Source organism: Marmota monax, unplaced genomic scaffold (assembly GCF_021218885.2).
Source record: "Marmota monax isolate L192 unplaced genomic scaffold, Marmota_monax_Labrador192_F-V1.1 WCK01_AAM20220418_F8-fsc00073, whole genome shotgun sequence".
Classification (NCBI taxonomy): Eukaryota; Metazoa; Chordata; class Mammalia; order Rodentia; family Sciuridae; genus Marmota; species Marmota monax.
In genome coordinates this window covers 4,757,058-4,767,257 of record NW_026692846.1, presented here as the reverse complement: position 1 = coordinate 4,767,257, position 10,200 = coordinate 4,757,058, and positions in this window count along the sequence as shown.

Below are 10,200 nucleotides of genomic sequence, written 5' to 3'. Positions count from 1 at the left end.
GGAATAAAATTACTCACCTGACAACCAGAAACATACTCTATCAACATCTTGCTATATTATCCTTTAGAGTTTGCTTTTCTTCTTTATAGATTTAAAAAACAAACTATTTTTTTACACAGCAGTGATAACATGGTATATAAGACTTAGAATTTCTAATTTTGCTCACTTCATGAGATAACTATTTCTCCATCTTTTATTTTAGATTTTTGAGCATGATTCTCACGACCTGCAAAATAACTCAAGTGTGTGTGCCTTTCCATTTAGCCACCACCGTTAAGTTGTTTCCACTTTTTATTGCTCAGTAATGATAGATTAAACATCTTTGCACTTGGGTTTTCTTTCAAAATTCAGGAAATCCTTGGCTTGTGGTCAGCTTTCTATTGCCTGCAAATGGGTTCATTTTACTCCCTGATTTGAGAAACGTATTGAGTGTCCACTACATGGCCAACTCTGAGAACTAGAACAATGAGATGGAAAAGGGTCCTGGCCTCTAGGTCCCCAAGAGTCTAGAGAGGGTAAACTCAACATCACTCCAGCCATTACCTTTCACTGTGTTGCAGGTACTTACTGCCAGCATGGTTGAGGACCTTGGATTCAGGTGGCCTCACTTACTACAGAAGGCCACTGGAACTGGCCAACTTCCCTGCTTTCCTCCCCTTCCACCCCTGACCTACACACAGAACCAACTTCTGGCCATCCTCTGCATGGCCCTCCCTTTGGGGCCAGCTTCTCTATGTGCACAGCCACCAGCCCACTGACCTGTCAGGTCCTCAAGGGCCAAGAGTAGCCCCAACCTCCCATATCCCCTCCTCAGCTCCCATTATGGCCCTCAGAATGTCAGCCAGAGAACTCTGGTTCTGTCTCTTCTCCTTCCCAACGTGTACCACAGTAGGGGAGGGGTGCCTTCATCTATCCCACCGTTGGCAAACATCTGTTCCCTCAGTCCAGCTGTGCACATGTCACCCATGCTCCAAACCCTTCCAAGAATTTGCCATCACCACCGACAGTGCCCTGGGAACTCACACTCACCCCACTGTGGGCCCCCATCACCTCCAACACTCACACTGGGTGTCCTTTGTGGGTCAGCATCCCATACCCTGGGAGGAAAGAGTAGGGGAGGAATCTGAGAGACTGCAGGCACGAGAAGCAGGGTTGGGCGAGAACCATGGGATGCTTTCCATCTGGGTGTGAAATGAGGTTTGCTCTGTGGTTAATGAGAACAGCCTGTTTCAATATGACTGATGCCTTCCATTAGCGCTTTGGCATGGCCCAGCGAGAGACACGATGGGGGCTTTGTTGCCATTTCTTAAAAGCCAGAAACTGCTTTGTCATTCGCAACTTTCTTTTGATGCTGCCCCAGAATCTAAGGCAAGATTTATTGCAGCAGATCTGAAAATAAAAAGGCCTATCTCGCCCTCCATTTGCTGGTGAGCCAGTAACCTTGGACAAGATTCCTCACCTCTCTGGGCTTAATTTTATTCTTAGGTAAAACAGGGATGGTATGTTAGTCAACTTTCTGTCACTGTGACAAAATGCTTGAGAAAAACAACTAAAGAGGAAAGATTTATTCTGGCTCACAGCTTCAAACCATGGTGCTTTGGCTCTGTCACTTTGCATCCATGACCAGGCAAAACATCATGGCAGGAAGTGCAAGGGGAAGCTAAGCTGCTCACCTCACGATGGCCAGGAGGCAAGGAGAGCAAGACAGAAGAAGGAGCCAAGACGAAATGTACCCTTCAAGGTCATGCCCAGATGACCTGCTCCTCTATCTAGAACCACACTCCATGGTTTCTACCTCCTAGTAGCCCATTAAGTTAGGTGTTCATGAAAACCTTCACGATCCCATCACCCCGCAATGGCCCCTCCTCTGGACTCTGCTGCACAGAGACCAAGCCTTCAATGCATGAGCCTCGGAGGGGCATTTCAGATTCAAACCATCACAGGCAGCAGTACTCCCTAAACCTGCTCAAGTTCTTGGTGCAGATCAGATTTTGAACTGCTATGGCTTCCTCGCTCTGTCGAGTTCCTCGAATGTGCCAGATACTGCGACAGGCGTTTGAATCATAATATCTTTTTGGATCCTGTTATGATTTGGATGTGGAATGTCCCCCAAAGGGTAATGTGCAAAAGGCTTGGTCCGCACTACAGCAAGTTTCAGAGATGGGCTTTTGGAAAGTGACTGGATCATGACGGCCGTGGCTCCACAGTGGATTAATCCATTGATAGATTCATGATTTGATAGCACTCCTGGGAGGTAGTTGACTCTTGAGGAGCCAGGTCCTTGTTACAGGAAGTGGTCACTAGGGCATGTCCTGGAAGGGTATTTATCTTCCCCGGGCCACTGCTTGCTCTCTCCTCTCTCTCTCCCTGCCCCCCACTCTGGCTGCCAGGAGATGAGCAGTTCTCCTACACCACATCCTTCTGCCATGATGTTCTGCCTTGCCTCAGTCCCAAAACCATGGCGCCAGCCAACCACAGATGGAAACCTCCAAAACCATGAGCAGCAGATGTCAGGGAAGCTGCCTCTTTCTATCTGGTTTTATCTTTGTTTTTTGTTTTTGGTACTGGAGATTGAACCCAGGGGTGCTCTACCACTGAACTGCATCCCCAGCCCTTTTAATTTTATTATTATTTTTTATTTTGATACGGGGTCTCGCTAAGTTGCCAAGGCTGTCCTCTAACTTGTGATCCTCCTGCCTCACCCTCTCTAGCTGCTGGTATGGCAGGCATGCACCTCCGGACTAGTCAGGGAAGCTGCTTTGTCAAGGCAAGCTCCCCCTTCCTCCCCTCTCCTCCTCCTCCAGCACATCTTGCCTACTGGCCACTCCTTCCCCTCCCTTCTCCTTCTCTCTCTTCCTACTTCGCCTTTTCACCTGCCTTTGAAGAACATTTCACATTTTGGTTCTTTCCTCCTTGTCCCATCACGAGCAACCACTTCTTCTCTCTGAGATTTAACTTTCTAGGCTCTAGTTTTTAAAAGTTAAGTGGCATCTCCTGTTAAGTGCTTAATCATAAAAGACTTTCAGTAATGGTTCTCCTGTCTTCTTTTGTCTTTCATTTCTGCTTTTGGCTTCCCCCAGTGACTTTGTTGCTCCCTCCAACTCTCTCATCCCCCCACCACCTCCGTTTCTACCGCCCTATAGCTTGGCTGAAGAAGTCTGGGCTTCTAGCTCTTCCACAGAATGCCTCAAGTTCTGGGCCATCGGCTGCTGAAATCATCTGACTTATTTCTTTGGTCATTTGTCCCCACTACAACTCAAGTTCCTTGAGGCAAAGACATTGCCTGCCTTGTCTCTGGCTCTTCCTGTCACACTGAGAATAACATCTGCACGAAGCATCTCTCCACCAGTATCAAAGCATTCACTGTTATTGAACGGATGAACAGACGCATGGATGGGCCAGTGAATCAATGCATAAATGGAGGTCAATGTTATGACAGCGTGTCTTACAGCAATGAATAGAAATGAATAGAAAAAGAGTCCACAGATTGGAATTCTGTTGCCTGCAGCTAAAATACCTTCCTGCACCCTGCCTGAGTGTGGATTTCAGCTACTGGAGAACCTTGACATCAAGAGATGGTGTCTGAAAATGTGACCAGCTTCCACTAAAACTTGCTTACAGGGCACAGTCTGAAGCTAGGTTTTAAGATGATCCCAGCTCTCCTCTCGAGCAAAACACACTTGGATGAAGCCTGGGCAGCCCACCTGCACCGGAGCAAACTGTAGACAGGCTTCCCCCTCCTGGGAATGGAGGAGGTTCCTGGGCCAGACACAGCCCTGGGGGAATGTTTATAGACCTGCTAACTTGTCTCAAGGCCAAATTCATCAGATACATAACCAGGAGGGAAATATTTTTCATTTTATAAGTTAATGAACAAATGGATTTCTTATTCATTATTCATTGGCTTTTGAAGTTTAATGAATAGCTCAGGGACAATCACTAAATTTTGGTATTTATAGAAAATCAGTGCCAGCCAGATTCAATACACATCAAGTATTCAAGTACCAGTTTATTATGTATAATGAATTTCACTTATAACTTCAACTGTGTTGTTTTTATCAACTTTAAATTTTTAATGAACGAGAAGTGGTGAATTCATTAAGGACACCCGCTTCTCCTTCTCTGGTTTGAGTCCTTTGTGAGAACCGCATGGCCAATGAGCGCCTGGGCTGCATTTTGTCTGCATCTGTCTCTGAAATGGATGTTTTGAATCGTGGTTTCCACCAGAACTAATATCCCCCTCGACATTCATCCACTTTCCATTAATTTCTTCTTCTGCTGGGAAATGAATATCTTTCCTCCTCTTCTCTCCAGGAGGACAATCATGGATCATGTGTTTAATAATAAACAGTCAAAAAGAAAGATATTTTAGACTACTACTTTGTGATAACTTTAAACTTACAGCAGAAATATAAGCAGAAAGAATAAAACTCCATTTAAAAGTCCTAAGCCATTCCCTGTCACCTGCAGCTACAGACGTAGGATAAATTTAGAGATACTTTCAAAAGAGAAAAAAAAGTGATATTACCCAAAAGAGCCTCTTGCCATCTATTATAATCACAGTTGATATCAGAATCATTAAGCTGCTGTTTTTAGGAGGAGCCTAAGAAACCTGGAGGGGGAACAAGAAGTGCTTTTCCTTTTTGCAGTTAAATCCTCCCTGGGCAGTGGCCTTTGTGAGATCTAAGTCAGACTCGGTGAATTTCTTTTTAGTTGCTCTCAGTCACCGGGGCTGTCTTCCAGCACTAAGACTCTGCTCACTGCTCCTTTATCCTCTCTTCCTTACTCCTCTCAAGGCCTCCGACCTCCCCAGCCTGCCCCCGCCCTCCCTAGGGGAGCTCATTGGTACCTAATTGGTGACAAGAGAAGCAGGTGGGGAGAATAGGAGTGTGGTGTCCTCACCTCCTTTCTAGGCTTGGCCCCTGATTTAGGGGAGGAGAGCTTCAGCAGTGACTGAGGAGGGGGGCCGGGTTGGAGGGGCTGGGGGACAGCGGCTTCTCTGTGCCTCTTTGTAAGGGGCTCCATCCCAACAGGATGGTCTTCCTGCTTGCCCTCCCTGGCCCACCCTCCGGACACTGCCAGTTCTGCTGCTGCGAGCACCTCAGCTCCCTGTGGGAGGCCCCAGGTCCAGCCCCAAACCTCTGGCCATCTGCACCGGATGGCCTCTGGCCATCACAGATCTGAGTGTGCTGAGGCCGTTCCTGTAACTCCAGAGTGTGGGAACACCAACAGGAGCTTGGCCTTCAAGCCTTTGTCTGCCTGAACTTGCTACCAGGCCAACCTTCCCCAAGGCTGTGTTGCCTGCTCCAAGGTCAGCCACACAGACAAGCACAGTGGACATGAGTTTCCCACTGGGAGGCCACACATTCCCTCCCATGACAGATCCCCCACAGTGCCCCCCTTATGTGAGTGACTCTCTGAGGGTGCCCATCTTTGGTTTGGGTGAGGGCATCCATCAAGTCCCCCTCCCTTCCCGTAGCCACAGCCCGGCAACGGGACTCAGCTAAACACTTTTCAGCTACCCCTCAAACAAGAGCTAATCTCACAACCTGCTTTGGCCAACAGAATGAGGTGACCACACCGGGCCACTCTGAACCTCCTCTTGAAGAGGTCACACGCACTCCTGTCACTTGGAGTTCTCCCCAGCGCTGTCCTGTTTCACAGCGTGTTACTTTAAGAAAGTTCCAATGCTGAGCACCTTATAAAGAAGACAGGTTTACTTAGCTCACAGATCCGGAGGCCTCAGAGAATGGGACCAGCAGTGGCCTCTGATGAGGGTCTCATGGCAGATAGAGCCACACAGCAGGAGTGTGTGCAAGAGACAGGTCACATGGCCAGGGTGGGAGCCAGAGGTCCAGGAGGTGACAGACAGGCTCTCCACTCACTTTGTGGTAACAAGTGGCTCTTATGAGATCTAATCCACTGCTGAGAGACCTAACCCAGCATCAATCCCATCCTGAGGGTGGTCATCACCCTATCAACTCCCATTAAGCCCCACCTCTTAAAGTCCCACTGCCTGTCACAGTGCTGACCAGCACAGGGACCTTTGAGGAACAAGTCCTACTCAAACCAGAGCAAACAATTACAGGTGCATGTCAATTTATATTATTTAAATATATCTGTCCTCTAAAGATATCTTGTAACTTTCCTGAAAAGAACAATCATGCCTATTTTGTTCTTTACTGTGTATTTAGCTCCTAGTGTTTGGCCTTAAGTGGCCTCAAAGAAATATTCTATCTTGCTTGGGGAAGGATGAACTATGGAGGAATTCCCAAAGGGAAATGAATGCTCCAATGTAATACTTGAGAACTCAAATATATACCATGAAGTTGTTTATGATGTATTGTCCTGCACCTCCCTGCTCCACCTATTAGTTCTTTTAAAAGTTTAATGTGAGTTGAATTTTGGGTGTCTTTGTTGCCTAAGAAGACACACTGAGGAGCTGAAGTGACATCTGAAGCAGTATCATGGAGAACCAGACCTGGGAACAGGAAGTAGAGCTCAAGGTTAAGAGAAGGGTGAGGAAGAGGAAAACAACACTCTTCATCTATTTGCATAAAACTGAGGGCGGTTTTGGACTTCCAAATGCTGTGGAATTTGGACTGCCAGGACAATCGCCCCTGGCCAGCTGCAGACACGCTCCATCTCATATCTGTATTGCATTAAGGTGAATGAGAGCTGCTCCCCAATCTTGTGGCACTTATCCTCTCTGTCTCTTGTACCTTAGATCTTGTATCTCTCAGGTCCTCCCTGACCTTTCTTTGTGCACAGAGCTTCTGTGGTCAAATGTGTCTAAGACTGAGGTTCTCCAAATGCTGTGCACACCCCCTCCGTACCACAGCTCACAGAAATGCAGCAAATTAGAAATCAGAGGTGTGCATGCTGACCCTGGGCTGGCACTGGATCTCGGTGTTTGCCCACTGATCTCTGGGGCTCAGTGTAAGCCAGCAGCTACCCTGGGAACACCCTCTCTGCCTTGGTGCCACAGGATGAGATGAATGAGGTGAGAATGAAATTCAAGGTTGGTTTCTTTGGCTTTTGCACCTGATATATCCCCAAGGGCCATTCAGAGATCACCCTAGGAAGCAGAAGAAATCATCGATCCATGGAGAGGGCGTGTGGCAGAGATGAAATAGACATGTTCAGAGGGAGACCTGCTAGACCAAGGCGTCCTCTCTGGCAGGACTTTGGTTCCCTAGTAGAAAGGGGGACAGAAGCCGTGACAGCATCTTGACGACTAGATGCTCATTTTTCTCAATTGGGGTGGAACATGCTTTAGTGACTGAGTCACATTTGGAAGAAAAAAAATTTAAAGGATAGAAATTTCAGTGGTTGCTAGGCAGCCTGAAGACTTTGAAAATAAATGTACTAAAGTCTGCTGGCCACTTCTTTAATATGACTTCTTCCCACCCCAGGAGAGCTGTGGCTCTGGGAGATGCAAGGCCAGAGTCATTAGCTGTGGTCTCTTGGAAAAGGTTGGCAATGAGCAGATTTTTAAATCCTGTTTAAGATATTCCCCTCATTAAACCACAGAAAAGCTCCGGACTAGTGCCAAAGAATCCACCCATTCAGTTTGAAAGTCAACTCGCACCCACCCAGAGGGGTACACCAGGCTCGGGCTGGTCATTTGGGTAGGACTTTACTTTGTGGTCCCCCACAACCCTTTGTGATGGAGACCCTAATTCATTTGTAGATGATGCTGCCACCTGAGAAACACACTCACTGTCTTGGCAGAGTCAAGGTGGAAACCCAGTCTCCTGGTACCTTGTTTGGTGCTGTGCTTTTGACAGACACACCCCCCCCCCTTGTTTTTAATAGCCAGATTCTATGGCCCACTCAGAATGATCCAAACAGAAATGTGAGTCCTGTAGTCTTCATGACATGGGTGCTTGGCCTAGTGTCTGTGCGCAGGCCACAGTGCTGGGGACTTTGGTGCACTGTTCCTTTCATGTTTGTCAAAATCTTAAGAGGAAGGAAATATAATAGCCCCAAAGAGATTCTCACAGACATGGAGTGGGTTGTCCCAGATTATTCAGACCTGGTGTTTAAAGACCAGATCTGCCTGACTCCAGTGCTCGCCTGTTCAACAGCTTTGCCATATGGCATCTTCCATGCCAGGGCTATATCCTAAACCCATCCCCCTCTGAGCTTGGTGAGCCGTGTTAGAGATTAACAAGTGCAAAGGTCCCTTAAAATCCCTCCCTCTCCCTGTCATTCCCATTACCCTCAACTCTGTCTTTTCTACTGCAATCCAAGTGTGATTTCTCAACAAACCCACCCTCTGCCAAGCACATCCACAACTCCATTACTCTCACCTCCCCTGCAGCCACCACCCTGAAATGAGTGAGTATTGTGTCCCATCTGGGTTATGATAATGACCTCCTTCCTGGTCCATACTCATGGGCTTGACCTCACTGGAGGTTGCGGATAGGGACATCTGGCTGGGAACTCCCGTCTCCGACAAGCCTGCTGAACTTCCACCAACTCCTAAGCTGTAGATGCTGACCTTAACCATTAAGCATGTATTAAACTGCACTACCACTTAAAGTTAATTTCTTATTTTAATGCATCACTGTTGAAGTTTTCAAGTGTTGTGCCTCTTACCCTGCATGTTCCTAGAAGTCTTTTGGGTTGTGTTCTATGATTTTGAGTAGTACAGTGATTTTTTTTTTCACTAATTTATTTATTGTTATTGGTACATTAAAATTAAACATATTAGTGAACTTTGTTGTTACATGTTTGTACATGCTCACAATTTAACAATGTAATATGGTCATTCCTAGGAATGTGTGAATTACATCATAGCAGGATCAACTACACATAGACTTATAAAGCCATTATTTGTTTGATCAAGTTTAGTTAGCCACTTTATAAACTCATGGGTTTGGGCGTGTTGTGAACTACAGCCTTAACGCTATAAATGTGAGTCAGGGATCTTCTCTATTTCAAGTTTGGTCAGAGGAGCAGGACAATGTTCAGTGAGAGATATTACAGAGTGTGTTATGGGATTAGCTGTGACATCACCCTAAGAGCTGGTGACAGAATCACCCCCTGGCTTTTCCAGTGTCACCAGAGCTGTTCAGGCCCATAGTTGGAGGTAAAATCTAGGCCAATGTAGCACAGAACAACTGAATTGTGAGGATGAACTGGAATCCACAAGGACATGTGTCCAAGCCCAGTGAGTTCATGACCAGCAGGAGAGCTTGGCCAGGGAGCTGCACACGGATCTGTCCCAAGACTCCAAAGCTTCAGAGCATGACCTGGTGGGAGCTGGGGGAGTCTTGGGCCTGGGTTCCACCTCCAGGATATCTCTGGTGATGTGAGCAGTTGCCACGGGACCTGGCGCTCCACACTAACCCCCAGAGCATTAAAAAGGCCTCACCCTCACTGCCTCCTTCCAAATCCCGTGGAGATTTCTCTCAAGGTCAGCCCTGAAAGAGAACAAAGCCAAGGAGGGGATTCTGGGAAACGTGGTTTTAGATTTCAAAGCTCTCTAGGATTGGGAAGGAAGCTGCACCCACCACACAGGAACCCACTGGACACCCCACTGTGTTCAGAGAGTCCAAAGGGTTGGCAGGAACAAAAAGTTCAGACTTCAGGAGAATAAAAGGCTCTTTGGTTGAATTTATTCCTAAATGGGTTTATGCTGTTGTAAATAGAATTGTTTTCTTGACTCAGGATTTGATAGTTTGTTATTAGTGCCTGGAAATGTTACGGATTTTTCTGTGTTGATTCTGTATCCTGCAACTTTACCATAAATGAAAAGACACCTTGTAATCAAAGATCCAAAGAGTTTTCTTGAACCCAGGGAACTCTACCACTGAGATAAACCCCCAGCTCTTTTAATATGATTTTTATTTTGAAACAGAGTCTCACAGCATTGCCCAGGCTGGCCTCAAAAATTGTAATCCTCTTGCCTCAGCCAATCAAGTCACTGGGGTTACAGGTAGGTGCCTCCATTTCTGGCTTGAACGAGTCTTTCTTGTTAAAATGTCCATCATACCCAAGGTGACTTGTAAATTCAATACAATCCCTTTCAAAATTTTAATACCTTTTTCATAGAAATAGAAAAATACTCCTAAGATGTATCAGGAAGCTCAAGTTATTTTTGAGAAGCTCATGCATTCTTGAACAAAAAGAATAAAGCTGGAAATATTGTGCCAGCAGACCTCCCAGTCTACTGCAAAGCTACAGAGATCA